Below are 24,405 nucleotides of genomic sequence, written 5' to 3'. Positions count from 1 at the left end.
GAGAGGGAACACAAGCAGGGGGAGTGGGAAAGGAAGAAGCGGGCTTCCCACTGAGCAGGGAGCCTGATATGGGGCTTGATCCCAGGACTCTGGGATCATGACTTCAGCCAAAGGCAGATGCTTAACCCACTGAGCCACTGAGGCACCCTGCATTCCTTTAATTCTCAACTAAGAATACAGTCACCATGACTATGTTTTCAAGATTTTCTTTGCATAGCTAATATATGGACCAGATTCTAGTAGTCAGCATCTAATGAGCCCTTACCATGTGCCAGGTATTATTCTAAACCTTTCATATGCATTATACTTTATTTAATCCTTATAATGATCTTAACTATTACAGCTCCGTCAGGTAGGTATTCCTGACGGTCCCTTCACACATTTCTAGGGGATGCCATTCATATGTTGGATTCTATATGAATGCCTGCAATTATACAGTGCCAGGCTGCTTGTTAGCATTGTCTATTACATTCTCTACTCAACAGATGAAGAGGCACAGAAATGTTAAGTATCTTGTCCAAGCGGCTTTGTAAGTGGCTGAGCTAGTATCTGCATCTAGGTTATTTGGCTTCTACCAGGGCATGAAATCTCTTATATACTGTACTCTTTTGAAAAATCTTAATTCAGGGTTTTAAAAAAAAGTCATGTTGGTATGATCACTTTATTTTTTTTATATGGTCATTTTAGATAATTATTTCTAGAGCATTGTTTCTCAAGGAGTGATCCTTGACCAGAAAGATCAGCATCACCAGGGAGCTTGTTAGAAAAGTGAAATATGGAGTGCCTGGGTGGCTTGGTGGGTTAGGGCCTCTGCCTTCGGCTGGGGTCATGGTCCCGGGGTCCTAGGATTGAGCCCCGCATTGGGCTCTCTGCTCAGCGGGGAGCCTGCCTCCTCTCTCTCTGTCTGTCCCTCCGCCTACTTGTGATCTCTCTCTATCAAGTAAATAAATAAAATCTTAAAAAAAATGTGAAATATAATGCTCTCTGTCCCATCCTGGACACACTGAATCAGAAAGTCTGGAATGAGTCCCAGCAATCTGCACTTTACAAGCCCCCAGCTAATTCTGATGCATGCTCAAGTTAGAGAACTACTAAATTTAGGAAATAATAGGTTGTTGTTTCTTTTTTAAAGGAAAACAATATTGGTATTTATATTTTTTTCTATTTGCTTTAGACCAAGTTTTATTTCAAGTAACCTACTCAAATTAGCCCATGTGTTTATTATACTCTTGATCTATGCTATAAGAAGTAATAATCTTACAGAATTCAAGGGAAAGGCAAGAGTAAGAACAGGGCAGTCACTCTCTCCAGCTCCCCTATAAAAGTGATGTAGCTACCCACTCCCTAGGTCTTTCTCCTCTTTCAAATGTTCAAAAAGGAAAATCTGATTGATTTAGCTGTGCAATGGGGTGCATCCTCTTGTGCCAGCCAACTGTCTACATATGGCTTACTTGCCTGAGTCCGGGGAAGGAGTGATGTTACATAGTACAAATAGGCCAGAGGGGGCTCTGTTGTGATGGAGGCAAGTAAGAATCTTTCGGAGGGGAGGATGGATGGAATCAATGACCTGCATCTTTGATACACAGTTTATGTTTAAAATAATGTGGTAAATACAAGAAGAACGCATTTGTTCTATCATGTTTGTTACTGAACGTGCAGGATTTGAGCTTCTTAATTGTTTTTGGAAAGAATTCTATGGACCTGGCCAGAGCAGAAGCCCAGTGTAGAGCAGCAATGAGTGAGGTTCAATACATTTCTCCGTCAAGTGGGAACAAAGACACTGAAGTAAATAAAAGGAGAGATTTTAATTGTCAGATTAACTGAATTAAAGTTGGTATTTTTTTTTCTCTTAAAGATCTGAAGATATTTTCCAAAAGAATATGAAATGCAGTATCTGTTTATGAGAAAATAAATCCAGTGGTAGTTCAGGCTTCTTCAAAGTGACACCATCATTAGCTGCCTTATGTATTGTATCCAGCTATTACCTGAACAGTATGTGACCTTTGAACAAATCCTGGCTGAATAGTCTGGCTGCCCTGTTTCTATCCCATTTGCATTCTCCTGAGCCACAGCTGATTGGATCAAAGGTAGACATATGACCAAGGAGAAACAAGCCATTTCAGAAAATTAGGTTTTCTATCTCCATATTTTGCTAGCTGAGGCACATTAATGATGGAGCACTAGAGCAAAGATCTCTAAAATCTTGATACTGAGAGTCCTGAAATGTATTGATTCCCATCTTTCCTGTAACTTAATCATTCTCTGTTCCTTTATGGACTATGAAAGTATTTTTATAATGTAACTACTTTTAAAATAATATATTAGTGGTGCCGGGGTGGCTCAGTGGGTTAAGCATCTGCTTTTGGCTCAAGTCATGATCCTGGAGTCCTGGGATCAAGCATCATATTGAGCTCCCTGCTTAGTGGGGAGTCTGCTTCTCCTTCTCACTCTGCAACCCCATGCTCTCTCTCTCAAATAAATAAAATCTTTTAAAAAAGGAAAAAAGAATTTTTACTTGAGCAAATTCAATAGGTTTCTATTATATTCATGCAAACATGTTCTAAGACCCATAGTTATTAAAAATAGTTTAATAATAGTAGTATTCGTTAGAAAAAAAGAGAGTATGTGTGTATGTGTTTAAAGCATGATTCAAATATCATTAAACTCCAGGGTTGGAAGAAAATTGAGAAATTTGCTACTTAGAGCAAAAGCCCAGTGCAGAGCAACAATGAGTGTCAATACAAGTCTTTATTTATTAACAAAGATAAAATTGGGAGCTAAAAAGAATAAATAATTTGCCCATTTTCTTCTTCTAATTCAGAATTCTGGGTTCTTTCTACCAAGCAGTACCACTTCCCTGACACGAGAAGAGACAGCAATCATATCAGTAAGAAATGCATATTTCAAAGTTTCAATTATTTTTAATGCTTATTTTATTCTTAGAAGACTTGACTGCCACAGAACTGAAAATAAATTCTCCTATGTATTATAATATCTATACATAAGCAACATTTTATATCATGATTGCTGGATATCAAGGACATTCAGAAAAGAAATTACTGCAATTTAAAATGGAATTTTACTGACAAGTACTAAATTTTCGTCCCTGCTTATTCATTTTAAATCATATAATAAAGTGAATTTAATGATAGAATGATTCTTATGGGTAAAGGAAAAAATTGCTTCCTCTTTGCTAAACCCATCAAAGGTAATTGAAGATTAATATACTATATGTTGTAAAAATTGGCTTATTTTCACTAATGGAAGATACATCACCACTCAGATGTTATAGTCTGTAACTTGGAAAGGAAAAAGAAGTAGAATGCCTACAGACCGGACCGACCACATTATTTGTACAGCCCAGTGGAATACGAAAATATGGCACCTTGTTCAAAAAAGCAGAGAAAGTGCCAATGTGCTGCAGTGCTAAAGGTACTAAAATACAAAATGTTTTTCTTTCTTCTTCTCCTCTATCTCAACTCACCTTGCTGTTTTTAAATATGTTACTTAATGTCTTGCACAGGGATACCTTCAAGATGAGGGCAGCTGCTCATTGGCACTCAGGGCCCCATCCCATGTCTATGTACACTCACCATCCCCTAGCTGCCAGCTTCACCTCTCTACAGCTGCGGGACCTATATGCTGTGCCCTGGAAGGGACAGGAAGTCAGCTTTCCTTGGCATGGCCCATCACCCTAACCCATGGCAGACAGGCAGCCCCAGAAGTCTGCAGTCTCCACATGTAAAATGTGCCTTACATAGCTCTGCCATGGAAAGCCTCCACTTTCACCTGATGTCAACCTTGAAGTAGGAACCAAATCATATTCAGATCCCCTCAAAAGAAAATCCATCCATCAAATATTTATAGGTGATGCAGATTCTGCTGAAGATTTTGTAAGGGAGCCAGGGGAAGATTTCACAAACCACAGTGAATAGCACACTTTATTAATGCCCTCCTCCAATTTGTCCTTCTTCTCTTGTCCCATGGAGGGAGTAACAAAGATTCATCATTTTCCCCTAGATGATCCAACTTTCAAATCTTCCTCTGTGCACCACTACTATTCTCTCTCTTCTTTACTGCCTTAGTCCTAACCTGAACTATTGGCTTGAAAATGACTGCCTCGGGGCGCCTGGGTGGCTCAGTGGGTTAAGCCGCTGCCTTCGGCTCAGGTCATGATCTCAGGTTCCTGGGATCGAGTCCCGCATCGGGCTCTCTGCTCAGCAGGGAGCCTGCTTCCTTCTCTCTCTCTCTGCCTGCCTCTCAGTGTACTTGTAATTTCTCTCTGTCAAATAAATAAATAAAATCTTTAAAAAAAAAAAAAAAAAAAAAAAAAGAAAATGACTGCCTCTTAGCCAATACGTAAGACCAGGCAGTCCCAGAAATAATGGCTATTTAGACATAAAAGTTGTGCTCTATGAACAGATTGGGTATGGCTGAGTACTAGAAGGAGAGTGGGTAGGGCAACACAGGCAGCACTAATTCTTAGGTGAGAAAATGTGCACATCAGCTTAAAGTAGAGTCATATTCAGGACATTTGGGGGTTTCAGCATGGCACGAAGAAGAAAGTGAAAACAAAGAGAAGTCGAAAGAAAATGAAAAACCCCCACGATGTAACAATTGGTTTTGTTAAATTATTATCCATTTGTTTATTCTTTGTTTGAATAAGACAGTGCAACAAACACACACAAACTAACCACAAAACTAATAAGTTAATTCAACAAATATTTTTTTAATTGTCTACTGTATGCCAAGCAGTGTTCAAGATAATTAGACCATATCAGAGGACAGATGAAAGACTTGTCCCTGGGAAGCTTACATTTTAGTCAGGGAGCCAGACTTAACAAAAACATAATAAATAAACTATCCAGTGTGTGGGAAGATGATGATTGCTATGGGAAAGAAAAGGTACAATAGGGAAAGGGGATTAGGATTCTTGGGACTTGGTTGGGGATAATTTGCAGTATTAACTAAGGAGGCCAAGGCAAGCCTCATTGTGAAAGTAAAATTTAAGTGCAGACTTAAAGGAAGTGAGAGAGTTAGCTAAGCAAGTATCAGGAAGAAGAACATTCCAGGCAGAAAGCAAAGGTCACAGGGCTGGGTGTGCCTGACACCATCAAGAAAAAGCAGGGAGGCCAATGGTGGCGGTGGTAGGGTTAGAGCATGTAAGACGAGGTGGACTATAATAAGGGCTTTGGCAGTATTCTGAATGAAATGAGGAAGCCATGGAGTAGTTATGAGATGAGGCGTTACGTTAACTCACAGATTTTAAGACGATCCCTCCGGCTGCTATGGTAAGGAAATATTGCCTAGGCGCAGGAGGAGAAGCCAAGAATTAGGAAGTATTAAAGTCATTCAGCTGAGAGAGGACTGTGGCTTTGAGCAGGATGGTGACAGTAGAGGTAGGGAGATGGGGGTGAGATTCTAGACATATTTTAAAGAGAAAGAGAGGAGCCAAAGGTGACTTCAAGGTTTGAGACTTGCACAATCAAAGAGACAGAGTGAAGCAATTGACCACAGTCACTAAAAATGCCTAACTCTAAATGCACTATTACTGGGGAACAAAAATTTGTATTTGCTACAATATAATTTGAAATCTCTTTAATACTGCCTTCTCTAAACAATTACCTCATTGGTCAAAAGTCAGTTTCACAACTGTATATTTAATTTTGAATAAACTCTATTTACTAGATAGCCAATTGTTATAGACAAAATTTGTTTTATTCTTCTAGCGGTAGAAAAGGAAACCGACCTCTATAGCATCTCTTATGCAATTCTTTTGGGCAATTCCTAAAATTGCAGTAGGTTGACTTTCTAGTTGTTGTTCATTTAAAAAATAACAAGGGCCGCTAGCATTTACCGAGCACTTATTATTCACCAGGTCATGTGCTCCATTGTTTCACATACATTGGCCTCATAGCACCCCTCTGAGGCTGGAATTGCTATCTTCATTTTAGACACAAAGAGGTTCAGAAAATGTTGAAATATTTTGCCTGGGCTAGTAAGTAGTGGAGCCAGGATTCTAACCTGAGTTGAAGCCTATACCTTTTAAGAACTGTACAAATTGTCTCTCTACTTGACTGCTAAGGAGGGAGGGACCAGGGAAGGCATACAGAATTTCAGCACTTTTTGTCCCTAAGAATTATTGAAGCTTTAGGTTTCCCTCTGTCTTAAGTCTATTTGGGCTGCTATAACACAATACCAAAGATTGGGTGGCTTATAAACAGCATACATCTACTCACAATTCTAGAGCCTGGGAAGTCCCACCATTTGGTGTCTGGTGAAAACCCAATTCCTAGTTCATGGCCAGTCATCTTCTCACCATAACCTCCCATGATGGAAGGGGCACGGGAGTTCTGTGGGGCCTCTCTCATGAAGGCACTCATCCCATTCCATCTCCCCTCTCAAGACCTAATCACATATGACTTTGGCGGGAGTGGGGGGGTAATATTCAATCTATAGCAGCCTCTTCTGTGATTGATTAGTATAATTTTAAACATGCCTATTTTTAATTGAGTTTCACTGGTCACATTCTAAGCCTTAGTTTCCCCATCTTTGAGAAAGGAAGCTAGACTGGTGATTTCCAGGTCTTTAAAAATTTCAACTCTTGGGACTCTTGGGTGGCTCAGTTGCTTGGTGTCTTCCTTTGGCTCAGGTCATGATCCCAGGGTCCTGGGATGAGTCCTGCATGGGGCTCCTTGCTCAGTGGGGAGCCTGCTTCTCTCTCCCCCTGATGCTTCTCCTGTTTGTGTTCTCTTTCCCTCTCTAATAAATAAGTAAAGTCTTTAAAAAAATTCAACTCTCTCAAGGTACATATCCTATCACTATGAGGTATTCATTGTAGAAGTTCTCAATGAGGTAGAAGCAAGAGAGCGTAGGAGGAGCAGCTGGGTGGCTCAGTAGGTTTAAGCTTTTGATACCTGGCTCCAGCTCAGGCCATGATCTCAGAGTCATGAGACGGAGCCTGGCAAGAACTCTGTACTCAGTGAGGAGTCTGCCTGAGATTCTCAAGATTCTCTTTTACCTTCTGCCCCCCCCCACCCTTCATTCTGCCCCACCAAGCCCAAATACTCTCTCTCTCTCTCAAGAATATAAATAGATATTTAAAAAGAGAGAGAGTGTGAGTGCCTGGGAATTTGGCAGAACTTGGCCCTAAAGATTCTGATAGTTCCTCTAGATCCATTAGATCAGTGGTTTTTCTTTTCTTTTCGTTCTTTTTTTTTTTTTTTAAGATTTTATTTATTTGTTTGACAGAGTTCATAAGTAGGCAGAGAGACGGGGTGGGGGGGTTGCTGGTAAGCAGGCTCCCTGCTGAGCAGAGAGCCCAATGCAGAACTCATCCCAGGACCCTGGGATCATGACTCAAGCCGAGGGCAGAGGCTTTAACCCACTGAGCCACCCAGGCACCCCATATCAGCGGTTTTCAGATTGTGTTCCTGGAGGAACACTGGATGAAAATGCCTAGGCTTTCCCAGCCTTTCAGTATCAGCCCATTTTTCAACCACAGTATGTCCACTCTGATCTGTTTCATAGAGTTGGATTCCATGTAAGGTTTCAAAGAAAACAAAACCCTATCAGTCTTCTTTGAATAATATGAAAACTGCCATTCTAATTAAGTGCTCCTTATACTTTAATGTGTATATGAATCACCCATGGGGAGTTCTAAAAATGCCGATTCTTATTTAGTGAGTCTGGGTTAAGGCCTGGGATTCTGCACTTCTAATAAACTCCTGGTGATGCCAAAGCTGCTGAGCGTGCTCAGATTACACTTTGAATATAACAAGCACTAGAATGATCTCTAGAGCTTTAAAAACTCTAATGGTTTTTCTACGCAAATGAAAAGTCTTTCTTTGGAATTTTCCTTAGAACAATTTTAGCTCAGGTTACCAAAATTGTAAATTTTAGATTTCATCTCCTCTTACTCCCCAAGTCTTTGTCTTCCTTTGTCTTTCCAACTGTCTATCTCATCCTCTCAATGCCTCTCTTTTCTTCATCTTTTGAAAAGTAGATACTGAACCTTTAGGACATGCATTTAAAAATCTTTCTACACACTGTGAACATTGCGCCTCAGCCAGTTCCTCTCAGCAAGAGCTAACTATTGGAGGGTCTGCGAAATTTGCCACAAGTGAGTTATTTAAAGGTAGTTATGGTGACACTTTCTTCTAAATTTAGCAACTTAATGAACTTCTCCAGATTAAGGAGTAACTGTCTTGCACTCTTCCACCCTTTGTGTGAAAAATTTAGCACATACTTGAGGCTGATTATTTTCTTTCCTGTGTTAGAGCCTTCAAACATTTCCTTTCTCAAAATACTTCCTCGGCTGCCTTTTCCCCACATTATCCTTTTTCTGCAAAGAGGGGGAAAGGTTTATCCACTTCTCAAAGCTTTGATTCCCAGCTCTGTCTCCCCCTGAGCCTCTATACAGCCCTATGTCTCCACATCCAACTATCCAACCCAGGGGTCAGCAATTTTCTTCTGCAAAGGTCTAGATAGTAAATATTTTCAGCTTTGTGGTCCATAGGTTCTCTGTTGCAACTACTCAACTCTTTCTTGTGACGTCAAACCAGCCAAAGGCAACACGTAAATGAATGTGTGTGGCTGTGTTCCATTAAAACTTTATTTACAAAAGCAGAAGGCAGGCCAGATTTGCCAACTCCCCTCCCACCCCTCAAGGCCATAAGTTTGCTGACCCCTGATCTACATGCATGTTGAAACTGGACTAGTCAGATTGTACAGCTCCTGGGAATTTGGAACTGGCACTGGGAAATGGAGTTAAGTAATAAATGTGGGTTGCTTAGCAGGAAAGTTGGGCAAACTGGGTGGAGGCCAGAAGTGGAGAGCAGGGGCCGCTATTTGGGACTGCCATAGTAGCATGCAAGCACACAATTTAGCAGAGGAGCCCATCTGCAGAGGAAATGAAGCAGACATACAAAGAAAAGCTCAGATTAGAGACTGGAAGTTGAGAGAGAGAGAAAGGAGGAAGGAGGGTTCTTGTGATGTTGGCTTTGCTTTCCACAGTTTTGTCTCACAAAATCCATGCCTATTTTTATATTCGTTCCTCCTTTACTTTAGCCAGCTGGTGCGAATTTCTGTTTCTTGCAACCAGATAACCCCTAACTCGAGCAACCTTTTACACTCCAGATATTCTAAATGACTGACAGTTCTCTGACTTGAACAGTTAGGCTCTCACATAGCTGAGGCTTTGCTAGGTGTAGTTCCACTCCCCATCCCCCACATTGCCACTTCTCCTCCATATTCTTTTCTTTCTGCAAAGTTTGCTCAGACATTATCTCCTATGGCTGAATTAGGACTTGGTTCCCACTGCTCCTTATGTAAAGCTTTGTCATTGCACTCATAATGCCACATTATATTTTCTGATTTCCTTCTCTGTAGTTATAACTACAACTTTTATCCCTGTGCTGTGTACAGAGCCTGGTACATAGTAAGAACTTAATGCAGAGGTAAAGCTACCCAATGGTAAATAAATCTATAACTTAAGGATAGGTTCTAACCACCCTGAAGGCTCTAGATCCTCAGCTGTCCCTTCCAGCTTCATGAGCCAAAACAGAAATAATATAAACTGATAAATTTATTCATATGTAAAGGACTATAGAAAAGTAGTCAATATGTCTTTATAATCGACTTTGCTAATTGTTGTTCAAACCTAAGTTCTCACTGAATATTTTGTCTATTTTATCAATAGCAGAATATGTTAACATCTCATGCTAAAATTGTTGATTTTTTTACATTTTCTTTCAGTTTTGTAAAGTTTTTGTGCCATCATTTTCCAGCTTCAGACTATTCTATTAAAAAGTCAGTTCTAAATCTATTATTTCTTTAAAGATAAGCTCTTATTTTCCTTAGTTCCTCTTTAGATTTTTCTCTTTGTCTTTGGATTTTAGCATTTTTTTTTTTTCATGATGTATCTACATGCCAACTATATCCTGCTGGTGATTCATTAATTCAAATATTATTTCTGCCCAATACTATTTTTCCTTTCCTTCCAGAATTCCAACTACATGCATATTAAGCTTTATAACTATATCTTCTATGTGCTTTTCCTGTGTTGTGTATTTTCCATCCTTTTTCTTACACCTCATTCTGCATAGTTTCTTCTCAACTATCTTCTAGTTCACAAACTCTATCTTTATCTGTGTCTAATATGCTGTTATACCCAGCACTGAGTTCTTATCTTCAGCTAGTGAATTTTTTGGTTCTAAAATTTTCATCTGATTCTTTTTTTCAGGTTTCTAGTTATCTGTCTAAATTTTTATTCTTATGTTTTATTTACTTATACATAGAAAGCATTGTTATTTTAAAATCTGTGTCTGATAATTTCACTATCTGAATCCCTTTTGTTCAGTTTTTGTTGTTGTTTCTATTGTTTTTTGTTTGTTTCTTTATATGACTGATTATTTTTCACTGTGTACTAGATATAGTTTTTGTAAAATTGTACAAAGGATTTGAGGCCTAAAATGATATTACTTTACTCCAGAGAAAATTTCAGTTTGCTTCTGCCAAGGGCTTCAGGGCATTAGCTTAAAGGAATTAATCTAATCCAATCTCAGGGGTGAGATGATTTGAAATGGAGATGTCTCCCCTTTACTTCTAGGATATAACCACTTGGATTCCTTGTCCAAAGAAAGGGGGCTTCAACCCAGTCATGTTCCTTCCCCCTTTGCATATCTTAAACTCTAATCACTATCCCCCATTCCTGTTCATACTCTCAGCAACCTTCTATGGAATATATAAGTGGATTCACTGGGCCTCCATCAACCCTCAGGTCATGGACTATAATTTCTATCTAACACATTCAAGCTGATATTTTTATATTTTGCTAAGTTTTTCCAGTGTCCTTAGTAAGACACTAGTCCTAGTAAGTATTCTTAGTAAGAAACTAGTGAGACACTAAGTCCTAAGTAATTTGGTCCAAATTACTGCCAATAACAGGATCTATAGAAATGTAGGTTCTTGGGTACCTGGGTGGTTCAGTTGCTTAAGTGTCTGCCTTCAGCTCAGGTTTACGATCCCAAAGTCCTGGGGTTGAGCCCTGAGTCAGGCTCCTTGCTTAGCAGGGAGTCTGCTTCTCCCTTTCCCTCTGCCTCTTCTCCTGGCTTGTGCTCTCTCTCGCTCACTCTCTCTCAAATAAATAAACTAAATCTTTATAAATAAATAAGATTTTAAAAAAGAGAAATGTAGGTACTATCAAATACAGGCAGTTGCACTTAGGAAGTACACTGAAAAAGAAGACCTTCATTAACAATTCCATCTTTTTAGCCCAAGTGGCAGACCAGTACTTAGAACTGTTGTATCCTAGTTCTGGCAGCTCGTAATTTGAGAAAAGTTACTACTTTTATCAACAAATATCACTGTTATATATTATACACATAATATATTATATATCACCTCTGTCCCAAAAACTGTTCCAAGAAATTAGACTATAAGAATGAAAAAGATATGGTCATTGACTTCAAGGGGATTGAAGCCTACAATTGTTATCAGTAAACTGGTTATTTTTAGAATCACCAAGTCATGATTAAAGAGTCTTTGTTAAATATATGTAATACAATGATAAATATATTTAAAGTATAAACACATATATTCAAGTTTATATCATATTTTAGCCTAAATATGAGGGCATTTCAAACAATATATTTTCTAATGCATTTGTCTTCCAGGGAGGTTTATTACTGAATATGTTCCTTTAAAGTATTTTGGAGAACAAAGAATACAAACTTTGAAAGATATCTTAAATGCCAGGATCCTCTTTTTCCAAAAGAGTTAAACTATGCCTTCATAGCCTTTTTACTCTTGTAAACTCCTGGGAAAAGCTACTCACTCTGAATCATCATTAGTTTTAATCAGAGCTTTTCCCTGATAGGTGTCCAAAGTCCTCTAAAATAGCCTTTAAGTATACAAGTGTCCCTGGACTCTAAACTTAAAGTGTGACAGATTTCCTAAGGGACCTGAGCTTTACCCACAGAGATTATTTAAATGTTCCCAGCCTCTCTACTGAATTAGTAGAGAGGACCAGCAGAGAGCTCTTAGTGGATGCCCATGCAGTACATTTATTATTTGACCTTGAACAAGTTACTTAACTGTTCTGGATTTGTTTTTGCATCCATGATAAACTGGGCTCCTAGAAGACATCTTTAAAGTATATATTAATTCCAGATATCAAATTCTGTGGTTCTTCTAGAGTTGAGGAAGACTGTTTGGTCACCTGAGTTTAAAATTGATTAGAGGGGCAACTGGGTGGCTCGGTGGGTTAAAACCTCTGCTTTCAGCTTGGGTCATGATCCCGGGGTCCTGGGATGGCGCCCTGCATCGGGCTCTCTGCTTGGCAGGGAGCCTGCTTCCCTTCCTCTCTCCCTGCCTGCCTCTCTGCCTACTTGTGATCTCTGTCTGTCAAATAAATAAATAAATAAATAATTGATTAGAAGGAAAAATAGAAACTAAAGTTCAATATATCAAATAAGATGCTATTACAATAATCTGTAAGGAGATGAAGACCTATATTATATTAGAGATCACCATGGGCAGCAGAGATAAAACAAAGGACTAAGGTATGAGAAGGCCATAGCTCACCAGAAGCTACCTCCTCTCAATCTTCCCTTCGTTCCTCTGCTCCCTTTCTACTACCTTCTCCCTCCGGGAGACAAACCTTCAGTTTGTCCACATGAGGAGGCAACAGTGATTGCTCTAAAGGGAAAAAATGAAGCAACTCTTGCTTTAACTGAAGCTGACTGTATATTTACCTTGTGGCCTCTTACTCTAAATACAGTTATGAGGCCTTTCAGGACAGTGCAATGAGAACCAAATGGAACTGGCAGGTGATTTTGGACAGCATTCTCCTCTGTGGAATGAGGACTGAACACTTCCATTTTTGATTTTATACATTCTGATGCCTGTAATTCTTCTGTGTCTCTGTCATCCCCACAGTTTGACTTGTTTTATTATCAGTAGGAAGCTTGTTTCATAATCAGCTCACTTTATACTCACAGCCTGGCACATAGTGAATATTCAGTTAACATTCATTGCTCAGGAAGAATGTGAACCTCCCATGCATCAGTCACTATGCAGGTCTCTTCACCTTTTCTTTCAATCCATTCAGCACATTTGTGAGATAGGTATGACTACTCTTGTTTTTGAAGATGTGGATATAGATATTCAGAAATCTAGTAATCAGAATCATAATCTTAGTAAGATGGAGCCTTAGTTCTGCCACTTACCTTATATTTGTCAGGTTATTTTTCTAAGCCTCGGCTTCCTTATCTGTAAAGTGGGAATTTGTAAGTTAGGATAGGGTTTGCAGATTTAGCAAAAAAAAAAAAAAAAAAAACAAAAAAAAAAAACACACAAATCACCAGAAGTGTATCCCCAAATGGAACATTCTCTTGTTTAAAAAATATGATTCTGTATTTATCTGAAATTCTGATTTAATGGGACACTCCTGTGTTTTATCCGGCAATGCTATCTTAGCATTATGATTATTACAACGCCTGTCAAAAATTTAGCTCAGTCCCTAGCACTTGGTGAGGGCTCAATAAATGCAATGCTTACTAAATTTTGGATCTGATTCCAACCCTTTTTTTTTTCCACCACAAACACGCTGAGCTCAGTTTTCACTTAAAATTTCAGTAAAGCGAGTGTAATAACGACTTTTAGCTCATATTAAGGTTTTACCGTTCCTACAGCGCTTTCAAAGTCTGGCCAATGGCGGAAAGCTCTTGGGGAAGCCCCCAGAAGCTCCTGCTGTTGGAGGTCTACAGGACAGTCCCAGCACCAGGCTTCCCGGGCCGACCGACCGGGGAGGCCACCCTAGCCCCGCCTCCGCACCATTTCGGCCACTCAGGGGCCGTGCCGCGCCCTGCCGCCCTCCTATAGGTCCTTCCGGACAGGCGAGGCCTTTCCATTTTTCCCGCCTTCCCAGCCCCTCCTCAGCCCGAAAGCAGCACTGGCCCACAACGTCTCCTCCCTGCCTTCCGTGCGAACCCCGCCCTTCCGGACACTGCATCACCCTTCCTTCCCATCAGCAGTTCTGAGCAGCCGGCGAGGACCCGGGCCAGCCCTTAGGTAGGAGGTGGGAGGGGACACCGAGGGGCGGGCCGAGCCCCTCCGGAGTGGTCGCAAGAGGCGGGGACCAGAGGGAGGGGCGGGGCTAATCTCCTTGGCGCCGCGTTGCCATGGCATCGGGGGAGGGTGCAGGGAGGGGGAGGAAGCGAGCGGGAGGGGGATGTGGTGCTGCCGCGGCCGCCACCGCAGCTGCCGCTGCCTGCTCTTTGCCGCGTCTTCCCGGAGGCGGCTGCTGGGAGCCGTCGGGAGCAGCTGCGCTGCTCTGCCATATTGTGTCTTCCCCTGCCCGTCCCTCGCCTCCCCGCTGCGGCGGTCGAGCAGACGGTGAGTCCCGTGCGAAGTGGCGCCCTCCTGGGCGGGCGCCGCCGGGCGGCCGCGCTCCTAGCCCCGGCCCGCCGCGCAGTTCCCGGGCGCGGAGGCAGCGCGTGCGGTCGGCGCCCGGCGTGGGGCGCGGAGGCGGCTGTCCCGTGACGCGCCCGCGGCTGTCCCGTGACGCCCCCGGACATTTTTGTCTTTTGAGGAATTGGCGCCGGCATGGGGGTCTCCCCTGCGCTTGGCTTGGGTCCTGCGTGGGTTCCCGGGGGTGTCAAACTAAGGGGAGCGCGGCCCCGTGAGGAGTTAGGAGTTTTTCGTGAGAGGTAATGACTGCCCCGGAGCGGGTGCCGCGCGGCGGGATCCGTGGCTAGGGGTGCCGGCTCTCCGGCAAGGCTCGGGGGTGGCCCTGAGGACGCTTAGGCTCCACTCGGGGCGAATCTGCTGTTAGAGGAAGTGCCTCAAGCCCCTCGGGAGTGTGTGCAGCACCCCCTCCCCCGCCTCCAAGTGGAGCGAGACGTGCCGGGCGTGAAGTCCTGGTCCGGCCCCAGACGGCCTGGCTGGGCCGGGCCAAGTAGTGCCCGGGGAGGCGCCAGCCGCTGCCTGGAGTGAACTTGTTAAGCCCCGGAGCTGCCGGGCGTTGGGGGTACAGGGGCGGGTCCCGGATGTGGGGGTGGCCGACCCCGGCACCCTCTGGCCCCTCCTCCAGCGGGCGCCCTGGGGGGCCTCGCCGGGTAGCTGTCTTGGTGGGGTGCGAGTTAGGGTTTTTCTGCGCTGCAATATGGACACTTCCTGTTCGCCAACTCTCTTGGGCCCGTGGTTACTTCTGCCCTTCTGTCTTGTGTCTGGGAGGGTGAGAGGTCGTAGGCGAGGCCCTCCGCGTGCTGGGTTCGCCCCACCGCAGCCGCAGCAGCAGCGCAGCAGCGAGTCTGAAACCCGGGAGGACGGGGGGAGTCAGGAGAAAGCGGGCCCCAGTGCATAACCCTCCATCCTCTACTGTTACTCAACTCCACCTCTTTTACCCCTTCGCAAAATGCCTCTGTTCACATCTTAGCTCGCGGGAGTGAGCTTAGCGAATTCAGTGGGGTGCACACTCGGGATCTTCTTGGACCTGATTTTTGATTTGAAGTTTCTTTAAAGCAGCCCCTGTACTTCGTTTTCACCTTACAGGAAAAAAAGTCTTATCATGCAAAGAAACGGCATGGTCTTTTTTCTACCCCAACTCCGCGGTGGAGGGAGGAGGAAGGTTATTTGTTTCCAGGTTAGTTTGTGCTGTTTCTCCTGTCTTCCTTCTGATTGTGACAGCCACGTGGCCGGCTGAGTGTAATAGAGTGCCCTAGCGCCACTAGATGTGAGGCTTCACTGGTACCCGGGGCTTTGCAATCGTGCTGTAGCCTCAAATCCACATTTATTTTGGTGTTTTCGGAGATGAGGAAGTGGAAAAAGCTGAACTGTTCATGTCTATCTCTGTTCCGTCCGAATTGTAAGACTTACCTGTTACCTTGCAGTCCTTCTAAGGGTATATATTGACGTGGTTTTTTGCCTTCTTGTGCTGTTTTGATGATTCAGCTCTAAAAGCTCAGCAGTATTAGGTACCGTTAAGAGGTGGTGGGGCAATAGAGTAGAACATTATGGAGTTCCCCAACTCTGGGAAAAAAAAAAGTCGTTTGTATTTCAAAAGCGTTAGTGAGAGGTTCTGTGCAATAAGAAATAATCATGTTGTGGAATATTTCTTTTGGAGTTTTATAAAAGTCTTATTTTTTTCTCCTTACATAAAAATTCTGACCTGGAAAAATATATTATTAGTGAAAATGTTTAGGGATGAGGTAAATACCGTTTGATTTATGTGTGCGCACTTTAAGCTTTTTTGGGGAAAGTTTTAATAGTTAATATGAATGTTAACATGAACAGATTTTATTTTAAGGAATGACATTTAATTTTAAAATAGAAGGTCAAAGGGTTGAAGATGAAAAAAATCCAAACTTTTGGAGAGTTGGAGAATTTTAGAATTTAGGTGTAATCCCTGGACACTAACGCATCATGTTTCATTTTGTAAAAGCTTTGGTGGATTTGAATTATTTCTGTAACATATGTTATTTGAATCAGTTTTACTTGAAGGGTGCTAAGCCACAGGAAACATTTAGAATGTGTAAAAGAATTATGTACAGAAGTTACAGCAGCACCCTTTATTAGAATTTATGCCATAACAATGGTTCTCAATCAATGAAGTTAATAAATAAAAAGGTTAGAGAGGCTTCAGTGCAGAGAAGATAATGTTATTGATAAATTAGTATATGTGTTGACCACTGAGAGGAATGCTTAGTTGAGAAAGAAAAGTAAATGAGGTGATGAAATACTTATATAAAGCAGGAAGCACTGAAAACATATGCTGTCTGACACATTATTATGGGCTTCAACTATCGAATGAAACTTTTAAAAAGTGCTGTCCAAACAGGACTTAACTCCTGTTCGTATGGTAGCTTAGCTACTCATAGTATGTATGTTGTGTGTTGCTTTTAGATTGTTGTCATTTTGGTAACTGGGTTTTGCACAAATGCAAAAAGTCCTCCCGAAATAAAGCTTCAGAGGCCCAGTGCTTTTTTCATTTGTTAGGGAAAAAACAGAGGTCTATGATATGATCCCTATTCTTCAGTTGAAGAGAACAGACTAACACCAATGAAAATAAGAATTTATATTGTGAGAGAAAACAGTTAGGAGTTAAATTTTATAATGCAGGCAAGTACTATAAAGCTTAAAAGGAGAAGGAACCTACAGGGTTTTGATTGGGGAGGCTTCTTCAAGAAATAAGGCTCTTGCTTTCTAAAGTCTAACCTATGTTATTCCACCCTTATGTCAAACATGAATACCAAATTTCTTCTCAGGACTTTCCCAACTTTGGTCCCTGTCTTCTTCTATCTTATTTTTCAGTAACCTTCAGGAACTGTTCTTTAATTACTACTTCAGTGTTGTAAAAGAATTTTACTTCTTCTTACCTTTGCTGGTGTAACATTTTTCTGTTGGAAATGTACCTGCACACATCCTCTTAACCACACAAGAAATACTTGATCTTGAGTCTTGGCTGTCCTTAGAGCCTTAGAATCACAGAAATACAGACCTGCTTTCACTTCTCCAACTGAAAATTCTTTACCTTCTCAAATTGCATATAATTCTTTTGGCTATAGCATTCTATACTGCCTTGTTTTCACTTAATACTTTTTGAGCCCTTTCATGTGGCAGGCACTGTTATAGGAACTGAAGTTACAGCTTTGAATGAGAAATATTCCTGTGTTCTTTGTTAGTCTTTTTTTTTTTTTTTTTAGGTTTTATCACCCCCAAGGAGATTATAAAGTCTTTGACCACCCAGAAGAATCTTGTTTTCTTGTGTATATGTGATATGCTTAGTGAGTATTGAATTATTTTCTGAATAAAGGAAAGGCTTATGGTATGACGTAGAGAGATGGATGCAAGGATCTTTACAAGTGAAGGTACAAAAAAGCATAAGCAATTATGGATGGCCTTGAAAGTATCACTTCTGAATTTAAATATGGTTTAGTTGAAAGAAAGTGTTTGAGCCTGCATTTATGATAAAATCCTTATTTGAGGAAGATTCATTTGATAGTAGTGTGTACTACTGATAATAAACTGTGGGGTGGAGAGGCATAACTTTGAGAGGGAAGTTTGGAAGAGGAGCTTTATCAAGAAGATGAGGAGTTTAGTTAGTTGAGTGTAAGGTGAGTGGGAGATAACAAGGGGAAAATGACCTTAAAGTGACTAAAGATTAGAGATGTGGGATAGTCCATGCAATACAGAATGACAGCTAATGTTATGAATTTTTGTCACAGAGTGAAATGAAATGTTGAGGACCAAGAATGATACTTTGGGAAACTAAAATTCAGAGGGCTTTTGCTTTGGCCATATTGTCACTTCGTAATTAATACTATAGACTTATACGATGCCTACAGGGTGTTTTATTAATAACTTTATTTCCACTACAGGAGAATGCTATCTTTGTCTTACCACCAAACATAAAGAGACTAAAAGAATGTTTATCATCATTTACTTCCAAGGGATTTTGATTCATTCCTTATTTTCCTTACTCTGTTTTTATTTAAATAAAACTTTCTTAGATTAGTTTTACATTTACAGAAAAGTTGCAGGACAGTACACATGAGTATACCTTACTCCGTTTCCATCTCATTTTCGTTGTTAACTTCTTATATTACTGAATATAAGATTACTTATATTACTTATATTACCATGGCACATTTGTTATAACTAAGGAAACAAAATTGGTGCATTTCTAATAACTAAACCATATACTTTATTCAGATTTCACTAGGTTTTTCCTAGTATGCTTATTCTGTTCCAGAATTCCAAATTCTCAGGCTTTTCTTGTTTTTATGACTGACAGTTTTGGGGAGTACTAGTCAGAAATATTAGAGAATGCCCCTCAATTGAGATTTGTCCACTGTTTTCTTCGTGATTGGGCTAGGGTCATGGGTTTTAGGGAGGAAAACAACAGAGGTGAAGTGCCATTCTCATCACATTACTCCAAGAGTACATACTAACAATATGATAAAATTGATGATAATCTTGATCACTCTTTGAGGTCTTTGCCACATTTCACCCCCACCTTCCATATTTTACTGTTTTAGAAGCAAGATGCTAAGCATATCCCATCCTCAAGGCCTTAACCTAATTTTGATTCATATATTTTCCCCCCTCAACCTAATTTTCTTTTCCATAAATAAACATTTAAACTTGGATAGATATTTTTTGAGCATCTACTGCATTTCAGTGCTAAGAATATAGTGGTGAGCAGGAGATGTCATTTCTACTTTTCTGGAGTTTGCCTGAAAAAAAACCATAGAATTTATCCCCACACCTTACATAGGTGTTGATTTCACTGTCAGTTATAAATGTAGTGTTATAATAATGTGTTATTGAGAGTATTATCAATAAAACAGTGCTGGTTTTATTGGACAAAAATTTGATTAAAGGCATGTTGAATGAGTATTTCAGTTAATTTTTTTTTACTTTGAATTCTTATTTAAGTTCTTTCTTAAATGTTTTTAATACATTATACCTTTCACACTATTTGTACAGCCCACTGAGCATAATTTATTATTTAAGTTAGAATTTTGACACAGAGCTAATATAGTACTTTTGAGTTTTATTTGTAACCTTGGAGGTAGTGAATTGAGAAAATTGATAAACTCATATCCTTGTGGTTTGTTTATCTTAAAAGAGGAAATACAGAAAAAAAAAGTGATTTCTTGAAAATATTTTTCTATTCCTTTTGTTTGCCCCCTGCCTTTGTCCAGCTCCTCCATCCTCAAAAGTTCAGTTTGAATGCGACCTCTTATATAGTTATTGAACAACATTTATTAATAATCATAGCAGCAATCAATACCTTTTATTGAGCACCTACTGTAGTCTTATGGAATTATACTATATACATAGTATATAGTATATAGAGTTTATTAATTCCCTATAAAAACCCTACAGGAAATATTTTTTTCTTCTTGATAAAGAAAAAGATAATGAAAAGTTATATAAATGCACTGCTGGGTATTTGAATTCAAGTCTGTCAGACTTTAAAAATGCATATTCTGGGGTACCTGAGTGGTTCAGTTGGTTGAGCTTTGGGCTCATGATTTTGACTTAGGTCATGATCTCAGGGGTCCTGAGGTCTAGCCACATGGGCTCCATTCTCCATGGGGCATCAACTTGAAGATTCTCTCCCTCTGCCTCCCTCTCCCTTCTCACTCTCTCTCTCTTTTTCTTAGATAAATAAATAAATCTTTGGGGAAAAAAATGCATATTCTAGATACTGTGACGTGAAGTCTTTTAAAAAAGAGTTATTTGCCAGGCTGAGAAACATCTTGATCTGTCTCCAGGAAGGAGTAGGTAAAAATACAGGGTAGGGAGAGGAAGCTAATACTAATTTCCAGGACATTTTCACTCATTTGATGCCTAATTTATAGAATGCCTCATCTAGGAGTGCTACTACTTTATTGTTATAATGAGTTAAGTAACTGGTGTTAACTCCTTGGGACTCAAGGAGGTTAAGTCACTTCTCAGATTGTATAAGCTTATTGGCTGATGGGTCTGTTTGATCTCAAAGCCTTGCTCTTTAACTTTTCTGGTACGGGATGCTGCTATATTTATTCATTTATTTAAACATTTGCTTACTAAATGGTCTGTATGAGAGCATAAAAATGAATATATTGAGTTCTACCTGCAAGGATTTATAGTCTAGTGCAGTATTTCCTAAGTGGTTGATAGAACCATTGTAGTAAACTGTAATCAGCATTTCTTAAAAAAAAAAAAAACAAATAGAAAATTTAAACGTATTGTATATGGTAAGTGTAAAAGTGTAGTTTCATTTTGTATCAGTTATATATATCTGTCATGGTTTTCTAGGTATGTCATAAACAGCAAATAATTTCCATAATAGGGTTCTGTATGGGATGCTAAGGAAGCACGGTGGAAAAGCAAATAATTCAAGGAGAGCTGGAAGATGACTTTAAGCAGTTGTAACAAATGGGGTAGAGAGCCTTAAATACATCTAAAAGCCTGAAGGAATAAAAGAGCGTAGTATATTCAGGAACTTGAAGTGGTGTGAAATACTGGCATACAGGAGCCAGATTTTTCTAGGAGCTTATAGGTTACTGTAACAAAAATTTTAGATTTTACTAGCCCCATGATTTTCTAGAGTCTCATGGTGTTCTTTTGTTAAAGAACAAATACATGTATATATTTGATTGTATCATATAATCCAGAAGCAGTTTTAGCAAAAGACAATTTAACCTGCGGTGCCTGAGTGGCTGAGTTCATTAAATGTCTGCCTTTGGCTGAGGTTGTGATCCCAGGAACCTGGAATCAAATCCCATATTAGGCTCCCTACTCAGTGCAGTGTCCGCTTCTCTCTCTCCTGCTCCTCCTCCAGCTCATGCTTTCTCTTGCTCTTTCTCAGAAAGAAAGAAATAAAATCTTGAAAAGAAAAGAAAATTTGACCATATAACATGTATGCGGTATAAAATGGTGCCCATGAATATAACCGTTGATGAAAACAATCAAAACCAAAAACTGGTTAAGCAATTTTAAGGTGGCTATCAGGTAAATGTTCCTCTTTTACTTTTCCTTGTGTTTTGTTATCTGTTAGCCATTGCTACCGACCAGTGGTAGCAGGTGCTAACCTTTTAAGAGAAACTTTGTAATTGTTCACTATTCCTTTGAATTAGAAAGACAGTCATTTTTGCAGTTTTGAGGACACTTGGGCCAGCTATTGGGATATTAATGTCAGACCCATTTCTGAAGGCAGTGTTCACAAATTTTGCCTACAGCTGTTTTTTGTTTGGGTTACTTTTGTTACTTGTTTGGTTTTTTTTCCTTCAAATTTTGCATTATTTGCCAACATTTAAATATTGGTACATTTCACATGCAATGACTAGAGTTCTGTCATCTCTGGAAAAATTGAACATTGTAGCAACAATGGTTTCCTGTTCCTACATGGTGGTAACTGGCTAACCCTTATAATAAGGAGTTGCCTTCTTTTTGACGGTTTCCATCATTCTCTATTGTCTTATCACCAGATCAGCTTCATTCATTTGTTGCCTACCTTGTCCTTGTAAGGCATTTAAATTGCCTGTGTACTGTACATTGTGAAGAGTTTTTAAAAGGGGCTTTTGGTGTTTGAAAGATCATTCTGCCATTACTGGAAAGGATAGATTGGAGGAATATGAGAAGGGTCTGGTTAGAATATTAATGCAATAGGACAGGTGAAAAGCCCTTTCTTCTGTACCTGCAGTACTTTGTACCTTTTCTCAAAACACACACTATATATAGCTTTCTATTATAGGTGTTATTTATTTCTTCAAGTGAAGTGTAAATACCTCATACATAATATATCCTGGATAAATGTTTGTTGAATTTAATTTTATTTATTTGGAAGACCATCATATTTGTTGCAAAGATGAGTTCTCCAGGCAGTTTTAGAGAGTATCTCTTAAAAAAGACCCTTTTATGTATTTTTTATGTATGCAGTTAATTCTAAGAATTAGTCAGTGTCAGATACTTTTTAAAGTATGTGTTACATGTGAGAAACAGAACAGGTACGTACTCTGTATTGAGATAGTAGACTTTTAATTCACCATCCTGTTTGCCAAACATAAGGACAAAACATTGTGAGAAAATTTGTTCCTTGGTTTGCCACGTCATTTTATGAAGTTGGTTTGAAGATTATTCCAAAAGGTTTTTTTGCACCTGTTTTCCTTTGATACCTAGTAGTTTTAAATTAATTTATCTGTAGTTTTTGATTTTCCTAAATTCCTTTTTTACCCTTTTTACTGTAAAATAAAATGTAGATGTAGAAAACAAATGTGTAGCTTGGTGAATTATCATAAGACCAACACCCATGCAACCATCTTCCAGGTTAAGGGATGGAATTTTGCCAGCTACCTTAGAAGCCCTTCCATATCTGCCTCTTTCCCAAACATAACTTCCTTCCCTCAAGAAATAACTGCTATTCCTGACTTTTTTTGAAAGTCTCTTAATTTTCTTTTTTGTTTTATTACCAAGTATATATCCCCAGACACTAGAATTAAGCTTGCACACTTCCTTCCTCTTTATTTCTTTTTGACTCTTTTCTTTGCACCTTCTGTTTTTAAGGCTTTATCTTGTATGTTTATTTTTTCTTCTACTTTTTAAGTAGAAAAATCATTTTAAGTAGAAGAATCATTTCATTTCTGAAATGATTTTCTCTCTCTTTTTTTTTTTTTAAGATTTTATTTATTTATTTGTCATAGAGAAGCGAGAGCAAGCACAGGCAGACAGAGTGGCAGGCAGAGGCAGAAGGAGAAGCAGGCTCCCCGCCAAGCAAGGAACCCAATGCGGAACTCGATTCCAGGACACTGGGATCCATGACCTGAGCCGAAGGCAGCCGCTCAACCAACTGAGCCACCCAGGCGTCCCTGATTTTCTCTTTTTTATAAATCCAGATTCTTTCCTGAACTCTTGTCAATTTATTTCTTAGTTTTTTATTTTGATAAATGTTTTTCTTTCAGGCCTTGTATAATTCTTTTAACTTCTTTTTGAAATAGAAGCTCATTTTTATTTCTCCTATGCATATCCCTTAATGGCATGCTTTAGTTATCTGTAGGATGTTATTGTATCCCACCACCCCCTTTTAAAAAAAATTATTACTCTGTGTGTGTGTGTGTTGATTACATTTAACATGAGACCTACCCTGTTAAAAAAATGTTTAAATGTACAGTATAATATTGTTAACTGTAGGCACTGTATTGTACAGCAGATCTCTAGAATTTACTCATCTGGCATAATGGAAACTTTATACCTATTGAACAACTCCCATTTCCCCCTCTCTCTTGCTTCTATGAGTTTGACTCTCTTCCTGTTTCTTTTTTCTTACTGTAACTTTGTATGATATTCAGCCCCAATACTTGGACTTGTTTTTTATAAAGAAATAGGTTTCTTGAACTTGTAGGAGGAGACTTAGTTCAGATAGCTCTTCTGACTGCACAGATTTCTCTTTTGTTGTTTTTGTGCACCATTAAAAAAAACGGTAGATGGCTTTCTGAAATTTCCTGGCTCTGTTCTACTCTGACACTTCTATTTGGACCTTCTCTTTCCTGTATCTTGTTTGTCCATAACCTGCTCAATTTTATTTTCATTCCCAGCACTTACTCTTAAGTGTAGACTCTATCCTGGAAGACAGCCCCAAGTGCCAGATTCAAGTGACCTAAGAGGACCAGACTGCTCCAGGCCTGTATGCCTTATTGTGAACTGCTTGCACTTAGTACAGGAGTGATTTTAGCTTCTCACAAATTGTCTCTCACTGCTTTCCACTGAATACCTTTTGGCTGTTTTGTACGTCTGTTCTCAAATTCTTCATACATCTCATTGTTTCCCCCCTGCTTTCTCTCACTTAGACACCAATAGAAAACAGGTTGGGGGAGGAGTGAGGGGAAAAATGGTTGGCTGTTTGTGGTTTGTTTC

General features: G+C 39.8%; 1 protein-coding gene and 1 long non-coding RNA gene across 10 annotated transcripts in view; one reads left to right on the top strand and one right to left on the bottom strand.

The window, feature by feature from the left end:
* LOC309872583 overlaps window positions 1–13,811 on the bottom strand; it is an 81,005-nt gene extending 67,194 nt beyond the window's left edge. For all 3 annotated transcript variants that reach the window (XR_014315977.1, XR_014315978.1, XR_014315979.1), the window contains exons 1-2: window positions 13,684–13,811; window positions 13,230–13,272 (exon numbers count right to left, since the gene is read on the bottom strand). This is a non-coding gene — a long non-coding RNA (uncharacterized lncRNA). The remainder of the gene's footprint in view (window positions 1–13,229; window positions 13,273–13,683) is intronic.
* A 117-nt stretch (window positions 13,812–13,928) lies between these two features.
* Window positions 13,929–24,405, top strand: part of FOXN2 (forkhead box N2) — a 67,547-nt gene continuing 57,070 nt past the window's right edge. The window contains exons 1-2 of one of the 7 annotated variants that reach the window (XM_082746888.1): window positions 14,021–14,073; window positions 15,556–15,646. The gene's annotated coding sequence lies outside the window, so the exon portion shown is untranslated. The other 6 variants (XM_082746891.1, XM_082746886.1, XM_082746887.1 and 3 more) reach the window with 6 other exon arrangements.

The sequence above is a fragment of the Mustela nivalis genome (genome assembly GCF_964662115.1).
Source record: "Mustela nivalis genome assembly, chromosome: 8".
In the NCBI taxonomy this organism is placed as follows: domain Eukaryota; kingdom Metazoa; phylum Chordata; class Mammalia; order Carnivora; family Mustelidae; genus Mustela; species Mustela nivalis.
Note: the sequence above shows the minus strand (reverse complement) of the source record. Positions and strands in the feature narration are given on the sequence as shown.